Here is a 19,495-nt window from a genome sequence, read left to right as displayed (position 1 = left end):
TCCTTTATTGTTGATTTGCTTTATTATTGTTAATTCCTTGCAATTAGTAGTTGTAGATTTACTTTTCTTGCAATTTTATCTTGCTTTCTTTTTATGCCTTCCAAGTGTTTGACAAAATGCTTGAAAGGATGTTAGAGTAGATTTTTGTGTTCTTGGCTTGGGATGGTAATTTAGGTGAACTTGAGTTACTAATGTCCAAGTGTTGATAGTTGGTGTCCATTGACTCTAGCTTTCCCTAAAGTAATTAGCGAGAAGGTTAGGACTTATGGATTAGGATTAATATAGTCCATTTGACTTTCTTCCACTTGTTAGAGGATGACTTAATGGAATTAATCCTTGCAATTATCATATTGTGGTTAGTAATAAGGATATAGATCTTTAACCATCAACCCTTGCTAAGACCTTTTTACATTTGAGTTTCATTTACTTTCTTGCCATCTATCTTTCATGTTCCTTATTCAAAACCTCAAAATATGCATCTCATAACCAATAACAAGAACACTTCCCTGCAATTCCTTTGAGAGACGACCCGAGATTTGAATACTTTGGTTATTATTTTTATTGGAGTTTGTTACTTGTGACAACCAAATTTTTGCATGAAAGGATTCTTTGTTGGTTTAGAAACTATACTTGCAACGAGGTTTCAATTGTGAAATTCTATACCACCAAAATTTTCTTCATCAAAATGGTGCCGTTGCTGGGGAATTGCAATTGTGTGCCTTGTTATTGGTTATTGTACATATGTTAATATTGTGAATAGTTTGTTATTTTGTTGATTTGCTTGTTTGAGTTAGTAGTTAGATTTTATCTCCTTGTTTTTATGCTTTTTGTTTTTGTTTCTATACTATGAATTCTCATCCCTTTAGCTATGAGTTTGGTTACAACTATGTTGTAGGAAGTGGAGATTACAATGACAATATGCATCAAGGATGAAACAATCAAAGGTGGGAGGAGCCTCAAGCATATGCTCAACCTTCTTGGCAACAACCTCCTCCGGTCTCATATAGGTATAACTCTAATCCTTATGCATATCAATCTAGTGGATGTGGTAGTCTTCATTATACTTGTCAACAACCATCACCACATACCTATGAACCTCATCCTCAACATAGCCCTCAACCATACTCACAAGCCTCTTTTCACCAAATACCTTCCTATGACCCTCATCCATCATATAATCAATCACCTTTACCTCATCCTTGTGACCATTATGTAAGAAAATCCTTAGAGCCACCACAATTCCAACATCAATACTCCCAAGAACCATACAATTCATATACACCACTTCCATATTTCCATCAAGAAGAACCACCTTCCTATTATGAATTCTTTCTCTAAAATGATGAACCCTTCTATCCACCCCAAGCCCCAATGGATGACTCTCTCACTTTATTCCTTCAAAGGCAAGAAGAGATAAAGAGGGAGGTACTAGAATCCACGACCACCTTGATAGAGGTGGTAAACTGATTAGCCTCCCAATGTTTGAGCACTCAAGGAACTCCTATGGCTACATGTGGAGAATCAATTGAAGAGCGTAGCATGAAGGAGAGATTGGAAACTCTGGTGAGGGATGAGGAGTTAGATTTTGTATTAGAGCAATTGGAGGAAGCTATGATTATTATTGAAGAGGAAGAAGTGGTTGAAGACTTAGGAGATGTGGAAAGTCCATGGGAATGTAGCATCATGGAGCCCTCTTCCACGAAACTTGAAATTGATGTTACGGAGGGCGTACAACCTCCAAAGCATATCATGGTCAAAGATTTTGAAGAGGTTTATCAAGAGATAGATTCAATCATTGATGAATTCTTGTCTACAATGGAATCCTCTCCTACGGGACTTGAAATAGAGATCAAAGAAGAGGCACAACCTCCCATGCCTTTGGTAAGCAATGAAGAAGAGATTAAATTGGAAGAAAGCTACCAAGAGGAAGAGTTTGAAATTGAAGAATCTTTCCTAGAGGTGGAGGTAAACAAGGAAGAATACAAGGGAGTGAAGCTTGCAAGACTAATGGAAACACCTCTCCCCAAGCCATCACCATCCATTCTTTCATTCAAGTGGGTAAATCTCTCATCTCTAAGCTTTATGATTCCACTTGAATATGGTTTGCTTGAGACAGATGTGAAACATAGAGCTCTTTGTGGCTTTAAGAACAAAAGGGAGATGGTTAGTGGTTGGCATTGTAAATCAAAGTTCATGATGGTTACATGTTCAAGGCTTAATTGCAAGGGTTAGTGTAGAACTAGATTGCTTGGGTCTAGGACGATGTTTGGTCGCTTAAGTGAGAATTCTAAGGTCATGCCACTCAAATGAAATAATGATGATCAATTTGAAGATGGGTGTAGAAACGAGATATGAGATCCGGGAATACATGAGGATCAATTTTGGGAGCCCTTAGCTTGTGAAGAACTCCATCAAGGCTTGGAGTTATTAATTTTGAAGAATGGAGCTCATTGGAAGTACAAGCATTGGTGGATGTTCAAGGATGAGTTCAAGCACAAGCCACCTTGACAAGGAGCTCTCCATAAGTCCAACTTAAGAACAATAAAAAAAAAGTACTAGGTGGGAAACACCCCACCATGGTAACATCTTTTCATTTTCTCTTTTGTAAATATTAGTAAAACTAGTTTCATTTCATGTTTTGTTTAGTTTGTTGAGGTTATTTAGTAGTCTAGTATGTTAAATAAGGTTTTATGGTGTTTTGGTAGCTGTTTGGAGGTTTGAAATGCTTGGTTTGGTGCAAGAACTTGAAAAAATTTTGAAAAACAGAGCACCAACCCACGCGTACGCATGACCCTAAGCTTTTCGACCATCCACGCGCACGCGTCACCCACGCGTACGCGTGGATCCAAAATTTTCACCTCCCAGCCAAAAACCAGAGAGTTGTGCCTAAAGTGTGCCAGACTTGTGCCTGAGGCACAAGTCAACCCACGCGTACGCGTCGCTCTCTGATTTTCCATGTACGCGTATGCATGACCCACGCGTACGCATGACCCACGCGTATGCATCGCTTCCATTTCACCACCACCACACGCACGCGTCACTCCACGCGTACGCGTGGATAGCCTTCTTTCATCATCTTCTTTTCTTCTTCTCTTTCCATTTCTTTCCTTCTTCCTTCTTCTTCTCTTTTCTTTCTACCCTTCAATCATCATCTAACACTACCAAACACCATTTATGATTATTCCTTTTAGTTAGTTAGTTATTTAGTTAATTTCATTTTTGTTTGATTTTCTAATTTTCATGATAAGTGTTGGATTATTAATTTTGTTTACTGTTCATTGCTGCTTATTATTAATTGAATGCTATTTTAGCATAATTGTTTTTGATATTCATTGTTGGTTCATTATTGAGGTTATAATTTACTACTTGGTTTTGAATTTCTCTGTTGAACAACTTTGCATACCAAGTACATGAGAATTGCCCTCAAGCATGTTAAAAAATCTTTTTGAATTGCATGATTTGGCCACCATGTGATTTGAACCCTTTTCTCTGATTAGGCAATTTCTTGATAGATGTTGTGCATTTATCTTAATGTATTGTGCTTCTTGATCATATGCATCCATATGTGTTTGGCTTGAATGCTTTCATGCTTCTTTATTGCTTATTTGGGTTGTCTCAAGCTACGAGTTTAAAGCATCTCAAGCATACTAGAATGAGTGAAGAGCGTGCTTCTTTTGTGACATAGCTTCTTATGCTAGTGTGTGTTCTAAACCGCGCACAACTTAGGACCCACACACCTATTTTCATAAATGTCACACTAATTCACTCACTCTATTCTAGTGGTTTTTACGTCATTCCAACAATATATGCTTCCTTGCTTTTGTATTTCCTTTTCTCACTATCCTGCCTTCTAATTTCAGGATAAGTAATCATAAGCAAGGATGGAAGCAGAAGAAAAAACATACAGCAACCGGTTGATCCACCAGATGAAGGTGGCAACTCGGCAAGTCGCCGTACCCCCTTGCTCATCTTTGGATGCACCGAGGATGGTGCAAACTTCTATGTGTGGGGAGGTCGTCCGACCAGTCGGCATTTTTGGGTGACAAATTTCTAATCTCAACACTTTTGCATTTTATTTTTTAGGTCTTTTAGGATTTTTAGTTTCATTTTCTTATTTTTCCATATATATACATAATAAGCTTAGTAAAAAAATGAAATTTTTCAAGAAATTCATCTATAGAGCACCCCAATTGATTTGCGTAAAAATTTTTCATTGAACTTGCTTGAATTATATCTTGTGGAACATGTTTTGAGCTAAGAATACAAACTTGTGAGTTTTGAGCCTAATTGTGTGGTTACATTATATAACCACTTATTTTCCTTCTTGTGTGCATTATTCTCTTTCTATGATTGTAATCTTTGATTTGTTTGATTCTTTATGTCCATTATTTTGTGTATACATGCATTTATATGATTTAGGCCATTATTTTATTTAGTTCACTTACCCAAATAGCCTACCTTTCATCAATCATTGTTAACCAACTTTGAGCCTACGATTAACCCACTTGTTCTTAATTTAGCACATTACAAGCCTTAAAGTGAAAAACAATAAATATCCTTTATTTGGATCTTTGATTAGCTTAGGCTAGTGAGTGTGTATCATTCAAGTGTGGGAAAACTTAGGACATTGGTTGGGAAAAGGTGTGTGTTGTATTTTTGTTGAAAATATTGGGAATTGGGTACATACTGATGTATTAATTAAATGTAAAACCATATGCATTGATGCTTTTGTATATACTATATTGTAAAAAGAAAAGAAAAAAATATATATGAAAAGAAAAAAATATAGAAAAAGAAAGAAAAAAAGAAAAGCAATAAAAAGGGGACAAAATGTCCCAAAGTGAAGCTCAATAATAATCAATGCATATGAGTTGGGATCAAGAAAAGAATGCATGAGTGTGTGAAAAAGTGAAGAATGTATAGTTAGGTTAGCTTTGAAATTGTATAGGTTGCTATATAGGTTAGGTGGGAAGTTTAAGTTAATCAAAGATTCAAATCTCAAGCTCACTTGACCATATGCATCCTTACCTTGACCCTAGCCCCATTACAACCTTGTGGAAAGGCCTCATGATATATGTATGCATGAATTGAATAATTGTTGATTGTTAGAAGAAAAACAAATCTTGGAAAGCATAATTAGGGGAGAATTGAGTGAATCAACCCTATACACTTGAGCGATTAGAGCGGATACACATCTGGTGAGGGTTTGATTGCTCAATTACATGTTTTCAACATGATCATCCCTTTTCTTGCAAGTTTGTAAAATCCTTAATAACTCAATTCAATTGTGGTTTGCTTTGGTTGTTAATACCTTTAACCCTTATGCTTATATTGATATTCTTGAGAATTGATTTATTTTGACCAAGTAGTTGCATTCATTTAGATAGTTGCATATAGATAGGTTGCATCTAGTTAGTTTACATTGAATAAATGATAATACTCTTTGTTTCTTTCTTGATTTAAGCATGAGGACATGCTTGGTTTAAGTGTGGGGAGATTTGATGCACCACTATTTCGTGATACATTTTATGCTTAATTGAGAGGATTTTATCAACTTTTCCCACATTTATTCAATGAAATAGCATGATTTCTTGATTTCTCCTAATTTGTGCTTAAGTGTGAAAACATACTTTTTAGGCCCTTAATTGGTTAATTTTAATTCACCTTTGATTCCACTAGATGCCTTGATATGTTTGTTAGTGAATTCAGGTTGAAAAGGCTAGGAATGGATCAAAGGAGTGAAGAAAAAAGCATGCAAGGTGGAGAAATCATAGAAAATCAAGGATTTGGGATGCACTCATCGACGTGCACGCGTGGAATTGAAGTCTCATGGCGACGCATACGCGTACATGACGCGTACGCATGGATAGCAAAAATACCAAGTGATGCGTACGCGTGACCTACGCATACGCGTCGATGCTCGCACGTGACTTCATTAAAGTAAAAACGCTGGGGGCGATTTCTGGGCTTCCCATGCCCAAATCCAACTCAATTTCTGAGGCTATTACATGTAAAAATCAAGAGGTGTCAAAGGGAGAAAGCACATAGTTTAGTTTAGATGTAGTTTCTAGAGAGAGAAGTTCTCTCTTCTCTCTAGAATTAGGTTAGATGTAGATTAGGATTTCTTAGATCTTGGTTTAATTCATGCTTTGATTTACTTTTCCTCTTTAATTCCTTGTTTTTCTACCTTTGCTTTCTCTAGTTTAGCATTTTATTCTTGTAATTGTTTACTTTGTTGTTGATGCACTCTTGTTCCTTCTATTTTTCTTTTAATACAATTTAAATTTTGATTTCCTTTATTGTTGATTTGCTTTATTGTTGTTAATTCCTTGCAATTAGTAGTTGTAGATTTACTTTTCTTGCAATTTTATCTTGCTTTCCTTTTATGCCTTCCAAGTGTTTGACAAAATGCTTGAAAGGATGTTAGAGTAGATTTTTGTGTTCTTGGCTTGGGATGGTAATTTTGGTGAACTTGAGTTACTAATGTCTAAGTGTTGATAGTTGGTGTCCATTGACTCTAGCTTTCCCTAAAGTAATTAGCGAGAAGGTTAGGACTTATGGATTAGGATTGGTGTAGTCCATTTGACTTTCTCCTACTTGTTAGAGGATGACTTAATGGAATTAATCCTTGCAATTATCATATTGTGGTTATTAACAAGGATATAGATCCTTAACCATCAACCTTTGCCAAGACCTTTTTACATTTGAGTTTTATTTACTTTCTTGCCATCTATCTTTCATGTTCCTTATTCAAAATCCCAAAATATGCATCTCATAACCAATAACAAGAACACTTCCCTGCAATTCCTTTGAGAGACGACCCGAGGTTTGAATACTTCGATTATTTTTATTGGGGTTTGTTACTTGTGACAACCAAATTTTTGCATGAGAGGTTTATTTGTTGGTTTAGAAACTATACTTGCAATGAGATTTCATTTGTGAAATTCTGTACCATCAAAAAGCCATTCATCATCTATCTCTAAGATGTATATTCCGATGTTCATTATGATGAATAAGACGATTTGACAAATTGGCGCTGTTCATCACATTAAGACGAACGTGCCTTACAAGCACCCGCGTCTCCTTGGGTTCTTGTGAGTACCTGGAAGAAAAGCACGAGCCAACAGCTATGTTTATACATCACTCAGACGGTTAATCCATGATTTCGTTGGGGATTTCTCGAGACACCAGTTCAGCCAATTTTTGGGGAGATTAAGGTCTCCGTGGTATAGGCTAGAATCCATAGAAGCAGCGTTCTCTGATCCGGAAGATTAGACCTTGTCTGTGGCGCTTTGAGTAGGATCGCCAAGAGAACAATTTGCTAAGAGCTTCACCCTCCGTCAGATTGAATCACCACTGACAATGGTGTTTGCCTGTAGCAGAGGAGATCAATGACCATGGGCAATGGCTTTGATCACTTACAGCCTGCCATAGAAGAAGATCATTCACAAGCAAAGAAGACAGTAGTACTAGAGTTACTTCAGAAAGACAAAACAACTCCAACTCTCAACTCTATTCCCAGCATATAATTCATAATAGCTAACTTCTTAATACCAAAGACCTTCTGATTCCACCTGACTAAGACCTGCAAGACAACCAAAGCTTGCTTCAAGCCATAATCCTCGTGGGATCGACCCTGACTCGCTCAGGTATTACTTGAACGACCCAGTGCACTTGCTGGTACTTGATGCGTGAGAATCTTTCCTATATTTTTCTAGTGAATTTGCATTTAATTTGTTAAGTTTAAACAAGAATTAATTATCTTTTAGCCACTATGGATGCTACTTTGAGTCTTGTGCAATTCTGTTTATTTTAGGTTGCATTCGGCTGGATTTGATGGAGTTTCTGCAGCACAAGAATTAAAGGAGATGACAGCAAGGAGCGACGCGTGCACGTACCTGACGCGTGCGCGTGATTTGGAGCTTTCCATGGCGACGCGTTCGCATACGTGACGCGTACGCATGAAAAGCGAAGTTGCACAGCGACGCGTACACGTACCTGACGCGTACGCGTGACACGCGAAGAAGATCATCGACGCGTACGCGTGACCGACACGTACGCGTGACATGCGCCACGTGTAGAAAACGCATAAAAGACTAGGGGCAATTTTTAGGCTGTTTTTGACCCAGTTTCGAGTCCAAAAAACACATATTAGAAGCTGCAGAATGGACGAAACAAGTGGTCTCCATCCATCAATTGAAGTCTTGCTGATTATTTAATTAATTCTGGTTTAAACTTTATTTTTATCTTTAAAATAGGAAAAGATATTATTTTCATTTTAGAAATTAGATTTTAAATTTATTAGGATTAGATATAAAAGAAACTTTCCTGAGGGGGATCCCAACATTATTCCAATTAGTTAACTTTTCATTCCACCTCAGACTAATTTACAATCCTTATTTTCTCTTTGAACCACGAGCAACTAATCCTCCATTGTTAAGGTTAGGAGCTCTGTCTATTTGTATGGATTGATTCTATTATTTTTCTATTTTAATTCATGTATTGATTTATAATTTAAGAATTGTTTTCGTTATTTATCTTATGAATTTGGGTGGAATGGAAGTGTGACCCTCTTTCTAATTGAGTTCTTGTATAACTTGGAAAAGCTCTTTACTTGAACAACAGCTTGAAAACAAATTCTCCTAAACTTCTAATTATCTGGACTTAACGGGATACGTGACATATAATCCTTTTATATTTGGGTAATTAGAGTTTTTGTGGCATAATAACTAGAATTAAACTTCACCCTCTAATTGGAATCAATTGACCAAGGAATTGGCAGTTGATGAAAATTAGAGGAGACTAGAAAGGTCTAAGGAATTAGGGTCTAGTCACATATAGTTTGCCATGAATTAAATCTTGCATGATTAAAATAAATTAATAAGAAAAGTCAATTCGGAAAAATAGATAACTCTAAAACCTTAACTGCTTTCTCAATATTTTATTCCCAACTTATTTACTTGCCTATCATTGAACTCTGAATTACTGTTTAATGCTTTTGAATGCCAAAACACTATTTTCTGCTTGTCTGACTAAGCCAATCACTCAATTATTGTTGCTTGATCCATCAATCCTCGTGGGATCGACCCTCACTCACCTGAGGTTAGGGGTGTACATGGGCCGGGCCACACCGGGTTTGGCTTAACCCAGACCCGGCCTGAAATATAGACCGGGTCTAATTTTTGGACCCTAACCTGATCCTAGACCCGATGAAACCTACGCACTTTCAGGCCGGGTGAAAACCGAGTAAAAACTGGGTCTTTAGCATGTAAAAATCACCTAATCTCCAACCTTTATTTCACAATTCACATAGTAAAATTCACTTAAAAAAATATAACAAGAACCAACCCTTCTCTAAAATTATAGCGTAACCCTAATCAATACTAATATTGTCTAACACCAAATATTTAAATCAATACAAATAACACAATATTATGCATTTGTCTAAAGTCTTATGCATTTTAAACATAAAACATTAACTTATAATCTTATAAATGACTAATAACACAAAATATTAAGGTTTACAATATTTAAATTCTATATAAGAATAGCCATCATCCATTACTAATAACACAAAATATTAATTGTGTATGATGATCGGGCCACCGGGCCGAGTTCGGGTGACCCGAGCTATGGCCCGGACCCGACCCGAAATAATGACCGGGTCTATCTTTGAGACCGTTACCCGGCCCTAGACCCGATGAAATCACACTAAATTAGCCCCTAAAGTGTTCGGGGCCGGGCAGAGTCTTCGGGCCAGGCCGGGCCATGTACACCCCTACCTGAGGTATTACTTGGTACGACCCGGTGCACTTGCCGGTTAGTTTGTGGTTATAAATTCCGCACCAAGTTTTTGGCGCCGTTGCCGGGAATTGATAGTAATTAACAACTATTAGTTGTTTGATTGCTTAGATTAGGTGTTTTAGCTTTAATTTTGTTTAAATTTTATTTAACAATTTTCGAAAAAATATTTAAATAAATAAATAGAACTAATATTTTTTCTTAATTTCTGAAATTAAGTTTGGTGTCCCCTTAGTTGTTTTATTCTTCCTAGTTATTTTATTTATTGAGTTTAAATTTCCTTGATGTTCTTTGTTCTTTGCTTTCCTGTTTACCACATGGTGTGTTTAATTCTTTTTGGTGTTTTATGCTAAGAAAAATAATGGAGAGAGAACACATGGGTCACTACTCACACCCAAGGAGTAATTCATATTATTGTGAATGGGGGAACTACCCAAATTTTGGTTGGCAAAGTCAAAACTAAAGAAACTTTAGTGCTCTATATTCCAACTATCAAAAACCACCATATCCATATTCATACCAAGAACCACCACCTCTCTATCCATATCAAGAACCATCATCTTTCTACCCTTATCAAGAGCCACTATCTCCCTATCCATACCAAGAACCATCATCTTTTTACTCTTATCAAGAATCATCATCTCCTTCTTATTCATATCAAGAGCCACCATCTCCTTGTTCATATCAAATACCATCAGATCTTGAGCTTCTCATGAAAGAATTCATACATGATATAAAGACAAGTGTCAAAAATGTAGAGAAGCATGTGCAGTCGATTATTAAGTCACAGGAAGAGGAGAAAGCAAATCCCTTCCCAAGAGATATAATGCAAGATCCTATAGAAGAAAGTGATGAAATCAATCAAAGGAGTTTATACTCCAATGAATTAGAGAACTTTCCACCCGCACACATGGAAGAGGAGGAAGATGCACCAACAAAGAAGGAAGATGCACAAACAAAGGAGGTTGCAAAAGATGAAAATAATTATGGGAATTTACACTCTAATGAAGCAGAGAGTGGCATAGAGGGTGAGTTTATTGAACCACCAATTCAAGAAGTTCTTGATGAAGGGTACACTCTAACCATCACACAACACCCAAAGTTTGAAATCAATGAAGTGAAAGCAACCAAGGAAAGCACTGAGAAAGGGATTGTGACCAAGAAACAAAAGAAAATATCCATGAAAAAGAAAAGGTCAGCAAAAAACAATCCAACCTCTATCCCAACAAGCGAGGTGAATCAAGCTAATCACAATAAAAGAAAGCTTGTTAAGAGGAATTTATATCAGGGGGCACTAATTTTCACCTATCCCCCCTTGGAGACATTTCTTTTAACCAACTGGAAGAAGAGGAAGAAAATTCAACAATCAAGTGTCAAGCTAGTGACATTAAAGAAGCGCTTGTCGGGAGGCAACCCGATAATTTCGTATCCTTAGTTATTTTTCGTAGTAGTAGTTTTCTTACTAATTTGATTTTTATTGAGCTTTTACTGTTTCTCTGATCATGCATCTATTTTATAACAGGAACCGAACACTTCAGGCAAAAAAAAAAACGAGCACACGACGCGTGATGAGCGGATAATTCATACCCTTTTTGGCATTGGTTTTTGCATAGTTTTTAGTATGTTTTAATTACTTCTTATTATATTTTTATTAGTTTTTATTCAAAGATCACATTTCTGGACTTTACTATGAGTTTGTGTATTTTTCTGTGATTTCAGGTATTTTCTGGCTGAAATTGAGGGACCTGAGCAAAAATCTGATTCAGAGGCTAAAAAAGGACTGCAGATGCTGTTAGATTCTGACCCTGCTGCACTCGAAATAGATTTTTTGGAGCTACAGAAACCCAATTGGCGCACTCTTAATTGCGTTGGAAAGTAGACATTCCGGGCTTTCCAGCAATATGTAATAGTCTATACTTTGCTTGAGATTTGATGACCCAAACTGGTATTCAAAGTCAGCCTAAAACATCTTGGCGTAAAACGCCCAAACTGGCACCAGAATTAGAGTTAAACGCCCAAACTGGCACCAAAGCTGGCGTTTAACTCCAGGAACAGCCTATGAATGAAAAAGCTTCAATGCTCAGCCCAAGAACACACTAAGTGGGCTCCGGAAGTGGATTTCTGCACTATCTGTACTTAGTTACTCATTCTCTGTAACCCTAGGTTACTAGTCTAGTATAAAAACTACTTTTAGAGATTTATTTTAGATCTATCTATCTTATGTTATCATTGTTGTTCACGTTTGGAGGCTGGCCTCATAGCCATGCCTAGACCTTTTTCACTTATGTATTTTCAACGGTGGAGTTTCTACACCCCATAGATTAAGGTGTGGAGCTCTGCTGTTCTTCATGAATTAATGCAATTACTACTGTTTTCTATTCAATTCACGCCTACTTCTTCTCCAAGATATACTCTCGTACTTAATTCAGTTATGTCAAAATGAAGCGGTGACCCGTGACAATCACCCAATTTTCGTTACTCGCTTAGCCAAGATCTGCGTGCCTGACAACCACAAAGCGATCTACATGATGTTCAACGTAGTCATTGGACGACAGCTGGAGTATACTCTCTTGGATATCTAAAACACGGATTGAGTCTGTGAGATTAGTATCTTCGTGGTATAGGCTAGAATTATTGTCCGCTATTCCTGGGATCCGGAAAGTCTAAACCTTGTCTGTGGTATTCCGAGTAGGATCCGGGAAGGGATGACTACTGTAAAGAGCTTCAAACCTGCGAATGTTGGGTACAGTGACAGTGTGCAAAAAAACAATGGTCCTATTCTGACGCTAGCGGGAACCGACATATGATTAGCCGTGCGGTGACAGCACATATGGATTTGTTTTCATCCGAGAGGATCATACAGCTTGCCATGGAAGGAGGTAACGCATAGTTGGAAGAAGGCAATAGGAAAGAAGAGGTTCTGAAGCAACAAAGCATCTCCAGATGCTTATCTGAAATTCCCACCAATGAATTACATAAGTAACTCTATCTTATTTTATATTTTATTTATATTTTAATTATCAAAACCTCATAACCATTTGAATCTGCCTGACTGAGATTTACAAGGAAGACCATAGCTTGCTTCAAGCCGACAATCTCCGTGGGATCGACCCTTACTCACGTAAGGTATTACTTGGACGACCCAGTACACTTGCTGGTTAGTTACGCAGAGTTGTGAAGAAGTGTTGAGATCACGTTATGCGAACCAAGTCTTTAGCGCCATTTAAATAGTAACAAACAATTCGCGTACCAACGCGCAAGCGTCGCTGACGCGTACGCGTCATATGTGTGTGCGTGAAAAATAAAAGTAAACAGAGAGTTGCGCGGGAGTGGTGCAGGAAGTGTGCCTTGCACACAAATATGCTAACGCGTACGCGTCCATGACGCATGCGCGTCATTTGTGATTTTGGCACTCCACGCGTACGCGTCAAGCACGCGCATGCATGGATAAGTAAAATTGGCGTAAACGGTGTTTGGCCAGAGAGTTATGCTGGTATGTGGCTGGAGTGGTGCTGGGAGCACAAGCCTCATCACGCGTATGCGTCCCTGACGCGTGCGCGTCGTTTATCCACCCAGGCTGTCCACGCGTACGCGTCCCTGACGCGTACGCGTCGCTTGAGATTCGCGCGATCCACGCGTACGCGTGCCTTACGTGTACGCGTCACATGTGACGCCCAATCAAACCACCTCAGCGCCTGATTTCAAATCATCCACCCCCAACCCTAATTCTCTCTTGTTCTTTTATCCTTTTATTCTTCTTTCCTCATACTCTTTGTTTTTATTTTCAGTTTTCTTTGCTTGAGGACAAGCAAACCTTTAAGTTTGGTGTTGACGCTGCGTTTATGGGTTTTCTGTTTATTTTTATGGCACGAAAGGGAGGCGAATCATCTTTACGGAGGAGCACAACCTGAAGAATAAAACGACCACTAGAATAACTGAGGTGGTTGAGTTCCTTTCATTTTTTATTCCTTCCCGCTTTTACTATGTTTTGTACCGGTTTTCTGCTATTTTGCTTTATTTATTGCATGATCCTTTATTAGTTAGAATCCTAAGTTCTAGTTTAGTTTTTCGTTAATTGCTTTAATTTTGAAAGATGTCTCATGTATTGCCCACTAAGCTTGAAATCAAAAAGAAAGGAGAAAAGATGTAGTGCATGAGAAATTGAGTTTAATTTTAAGAGTAGTCTTAATTGTGGTGGTATTAATTGTAATTCTAAATGCATGATATGAACAGTGCATAGTTAAATTTGAATCAAAGGATGTTGATGTATAAGGAACAGGAATTTAGAGAACTATTATGACTTCTCTGAAATTTATAAAAGTTTAATCCTTGAAGCAAAAGAAACAGCAAAAAAAAGAGATATAAAAGCAAGGTCCAAGGCTTTAAGCATCAATGACTAGGGAGGTCAGACATGATTAAAAGCTCAAAGAGTTGTTTCCCTAGTCACATGCTTGTGGTGTTCTTGTGTCAAGTAATCCTTGAGACAAAACATTTAGAGTCGAGATCAATTGCAATTAACAGAGCATGCCAAAGGCTTTGAGCACCACTGTCTGGGAGTAACTGAAAGAAAAATCTAATCTTAAAGAGAGTTCCCCAGTTAAGTACTTGTGGTGTTTCTGTGTCAAGTGAAGTTTGAGACAAAACATTTAAAGTCACAGCTAGGCTCAAGGTGCAAAGCACCAAAGAAGAAAAAAAAAAGAGAATCAAAGAAAAAAATTGTTGTGTTCAAGGATTAAATTGAGGTACAAAGATCAGAGAATTCATAATATTATCCGGATTCTAATTCCGAATGACAGTGACATCCTTCTGATTCAAAGGAGAGTGAGATGCCAAAATTATTCAGGATTGCAGTTGTAAACCCCATTGTAAGAAAAGACATGAGCTTAATCGAACTCTCATTCTCATGCAAATTCACATCCTAAGCCTATATTAGTTTTGGTTGCTTGAGGACAAGCAACAATTCAACTTTGGTGTTGTGATGCGTGAGCATCTTTCCTATCTTTTCCTAGTGAATTTGCATTTAATTTGTTAAGTTTAATCAAGAATTAATTATCTTTTAGCCACTATGGATGCTACTTTGAGTCTTGTACAATTCTGTTTATTTTAGGTAGCATTCGGCTAGATTTGATGGAGTTTCTGCAGCACAAAAATTAAAGGTGATGACAGTGAGGAGCGACGCGTGCGCGTACCTGATGCGTGCGTGATGAGCGGATAATTTATACCCTTTTTGGCATTGTTTTTACATAGTTTTTAGTATGTTTTAGTTACTTTTTATTATATTTTTATTAGTTTTGATGCAAAAATCACATTTCTGGACTTTACTATGAGTTTGTGTGTTTTTCTATGATTTCAGGTATTTTTTGGCTGAAATTGAGGGACTTGAGCAAAAATCTGATTCAGAGGCTGAAAAAGGACTACAGATGCTGTTGGATTCTGACCCTCCTGCGCTCGAAGTGATTTTATGGAGCTACAGAAGCCCAATTGGCACGCTCTCAATTGCGTTGGAAAGTAGACATCTTGGGCTTTCCATCAATATCTAATAGTCTATGCTTTGCTTGAGATTTGATGGCCCAAACCGGCGTTAAAGGCCAGCCAAAAACTTTCTGGCATAAAACGCAAGAACTGGCACCAAAACTAGAGTTAAACGCCCAAACTGGCACCCGAGCTGGCGTTTAATTCCAAGAATGGCCTATGCACGTGAAAGCTTCAATGCTCAGCCCAAGCACACACCAAGTGGACCCCAGAAGTGGATTTATGCACTATCTGGATTTAGTTACTTATTTTCTATAAACCTAAGTTACTAGTTTAGTATAAATAGACCTTTATCATCTAGCTTATGCAGTTGTTCACATTTGGAGGTTGGCCTCACGGCCATGCCTAAACCTTTTTCACTTATGTAATTTCTACGGTGGAGTTTCTACACCCATAGATTAAGGTGTGGAGCTCTGCTGTTCTTCATGAATTAATACAAGTACTATTGTTTTTCTTTCAATTCACGCCTACTTCTTCTCCAAGATATACTCTTGTACTTAATTCAGTTAAGTCAGAATGAAGGGGTGACCTGTGACAATCACCCACTATCTTCGTTACTCGCTTAGCCAAGATCCGCGTGCCTGACAACCACAAGTGGTCTACATGATGTTCAACGTAGTCATTGGACGACAGCCGGAGTATATTCTCTTGGGTCTCTGATTCATGACTCGCATTGTCTCTCTTGACAACAAAGTATCTGAATCCGTGATTAGAACCTTCGTGGTATAGGCTAGAACCAATTAGTAGCATTCCTGAGATCCGAAAAGTCTAAACCTTGTCTATGGTATTCCGAGTATGATCTGGGAAGGGATGACTGTGACGAGCTTCAAACCTGCGAATGTTGGGCACAGTGACACTGTGCAAAAGGATAGAGAGATCCTATTACGATGCTAGCGGGAACCGACAGATGATTAGCCGTGCGGTAGCTGTACCTGGTATTTTTCATCCGAGACGAGAAATCTGACAGTTGATTAGCCGTACAGAGATCGTACCTGGTATTTTTCATCTGAGAGGATCATACAGCTTGCCATGGAAGGGAGCACGCATGATTGGAAGAAGGCAATAGGAAAGCAGAGGTTCAGAAGCAACAAAGCATCTCCAAACGCTTATCTAAAATTCCCACCCATGAATTACGTAAGTAACTTTATCTTATTTTGTGTTTTATTTATCTTTTAATTATCAAATTCTCATAACCAATTGAATCTGCCTAACTAAGATTTACAGGATGACCATAGCTTGCTTCAGGCCGACAATCTTCGTGGGATCGACCCTTACTCACGTAAGGTATTACTTGGACGACCCAGTGCACTTGCTGATTAGTTGTGCGGAGTTGTGAAAAGTGTGAATCACAATTTCGTGCACCAAGTTTTTGGCGCCGTTGTCGGGGATTGTTCGAGTTTGGAGAACTGATGGTTCATTTTGTTGCTTAGATTAGGTAATTTTATTTTATGTTTAAGCCTTTTATTTTTAATTTCGAAAAATTCAAAAAAAAAATACAAAAAATTTTTAGTTTTCGAAAAATTCATCAAAATTTTTAAGAATGAATTCTAGAGCTTCATGAGATATGTTGAAACCTGGCTGGTTGTTAAGCCATGTCTAATCTTTTGGACTGAGGTTTCCACTTTCCATTGCAAAAAGGACATGCTTGTATGTGTTATGTTAAAGCTTGGCTGGCCATTTGGCCATGTTTAATTCTTTTGGACCGGAGCTTTAGAATAACATTGTATGAGCCTTTGGATTCTCATTTAAAATTCTATGCTGAAGCTTGGTTGGCCATTGGCCATGTCTAAATCTTTTGGACTGAAGCTTTAGACTAACATTACAGGAATCTTGGAATTCTCATTAAAAATTTTGAATTTCTTTATTTTCTTTTTCCAAAATTATTTTCGAAAAATATACAAAAAAAATTAATAAAACCATAAAAACCAAAAATTTTGTATTTCTTGTTTGAGTCTATTGTCCAATTTTAAGTTTGGTGTCAATTGTATGTTTTAATTTTTCTTTAATTTTCGAAAATTCATCATGTGTTCTTTCTTGATCTTCAAGTTGTTCTTGATGATTTTCCTTGTTTAATCTTGTGATTTTCTTGCTTTGTGTCTTTTCTTATTTTTCATATGCATTTTCGAATTCATAGTGTCTAAACATTAAAAATTTCTAAGTTTGGTATCTTGCATGTCTTTCTTTTCTTAAAAATTTTCAAAAATATGTTCTTGGTATTCATCTTGACATTCAAAGTGATCTTGCATGTATTTTTTTGTTTTAATCTTAAATGTTTATGTCTTGAGTGATTTTGTTGTTTTTCTCTTCCTTCATTAATTCAAAAAAATTAAAAATAATATATTTCCCTTATTTCACTCATAAATTTCGAAATTTTGGGTTGACATAGTCAAAAATTTTTAAAACTTAGTTGTTTCTTGTTAGTCAAGTCAAAATTTCAATTTAAAAATTCTATCTTTTCAAATCTTTTTCAAAATAAAATCTTTTAATATTTTCGAATTCTTTCTTAAAATTTTTCAAAATCTTTTTCTTAATTTTATTTCATAATTTTCAAAATCATTGCTAACATTTAATGTTTTGATTAAAAAATTTCAAGTTTGTTACTTTCTTGTTAAGAAAAGTTCAATCTTTAAATTCTAAAATCATATCTTTTAGTTTCTTTTTAGTCAAGTCATCAACTTTAATTTTAAAAATCAAATCTTTTTAATTTTCTTTTCAATCTTTTTCAAAATAAATTTCAAATCATATCTTTTTCAAAACTTTAATTTCAAAATCTTTTTCTAACTTCTTATCTTTTCAAAATTTACTTTCAAATCTTCTTCAATCAACTACTTGACTTTTTGTTTGTTTTACTATGTCTTATCTTTTTCAAAACCACCTAACTACTTTTCTCTCTCATTATTTTCGAAAATCACTAACCTCTTTTTCAAAATTCCTTTTAATTAACTAATTATTTTAAACTCTAATTTTATTTTATCTCTTTTAATTTTTGAATAATAACTTATAATTAAAATAAAAACAAAAATATTTTTCTTTTCTTATAAATAATATTCGAATTCACTCTCTCTCTCTCTCATCTCTTTCTATTTATTTTATTTAATTACTAACACTTCTCTTCTTCTTAAAATTCGAACCCTCTCCCTCTCTCTGTGTTCAAATTTCTCTTATTTTCTCTCTATTTTCATTCTTCTATTCTCCTACTCACATAAAGGAATCTCTATACTGTGACATAGAGGATTCCTCTTCTTTTCTGTTCTCTTCTTTTTCATATGAGCAGGAACAAGGATAAAGACATTCTTGTTGAAGCTGATCCTGAACCTGAAAGGACTCTGAAGAGGAAGCTAAGAGAAGCTAAAGCACTACACTCTGGAGAGGACCTTACAGAATTTTTTGAAAAAGAAGAAGACGTGGCCGAACCCAATAATAATGGTGGAGATGCAAAGAAGATGCTTAGTGACTTTACTGTACCATCTTCTGACTTCTATGGAAGAAGCATCTCAATTTCTGTAATTGGAGCAAACAACTTTGAGTTTAAGCCTCAATTAGTTTCTCTAATGCAGCAGAATTGCAAGTTTCATGGACTTCCATTGGAAGATCCTCATTAGTTCTTAGTTGAATTCTTGCAAATCTGTGACACTGTTAAGACCAATGGGGTTAATCCTGAGTTCTACAGACATATACTTTTCCCCTTTTTTGTAAGAGACAGAGCTAGGATATGGTTGGACTCACAACCTAAAGAAAGCTTGAACTCTTGGGAAAAGTTGATCAATGCTTTCTTGGCCAAATTCTTTCCACCTCAAAAGACGAGCAAGCTTAGAGTGGAAGTCTAAACCTTCAGACAGAAGGAAGGTGAATCCCTCTATGAAGCTTGGGAAAGATACAAACAATTGATCAGAAGGTGTCCTTCTGACATGCTTTCAGAATGGAGCATCTTATGTATATTCTATGATGGTCTGTCTAAATTGTCCAAGATGTCATTGGACCACTCTGCTAGTGGATCTCTTCATCTGAAGAAGACGCCTGCAGAAGCCCAGGAACTCATTGAGATGGTTGCAAATAACCAGTTCATGTACACTTCTGAAAGAAATCCTGTGAATAATGGGATGACTTAGAGGAAAGGAGTTCTTAAGATTGATACTCTGAATGCCATATTGGCTCAGAATGA

At 36.8% G+C, this 19,495-nt stretch overlaps 1 non-coding gene across 1 annotated transcript; it reads right to left on the bottom strand.

Annotated features, from left to right (window-relative positions):
- Positions 1 to 19,139: 19,139 nt before the first annotated feature.
- Positions 19,140 to 19,247, bottom strand: LOC148580573 (small nucleolar RNA R71). Its single transcript, XR_015895961.1, has one exon. It is a non-coding gene; the product is annotated as a small nucleolar RNA R71 (small nucleolar RNA).
- Between the last annotated feature and the right edge of the window lie 248 nt (positions 19,248 to 19,495).

The sequence above is a fragment of the Arachis ipaensis genome, chromosome B10, assembly GCF_059453495.1.
Source record: "Arachis ipaensis isolate K30076 ecotype BB chromosome B10, ASM5945349v1, whole genome shotgun sequence".
Lineage (NCBI taxonomy): Eukaryota > Viridiplantae > Streptophyta > Magnoliopsida > Fabales > Fabaceae > Arachis > Arachis ipaensis.
The sequence above is the reverse complement of the archived record's forward strand: the minus strand, read 5'-3'. Positions and strand labels throughout refer to the sequence as shown.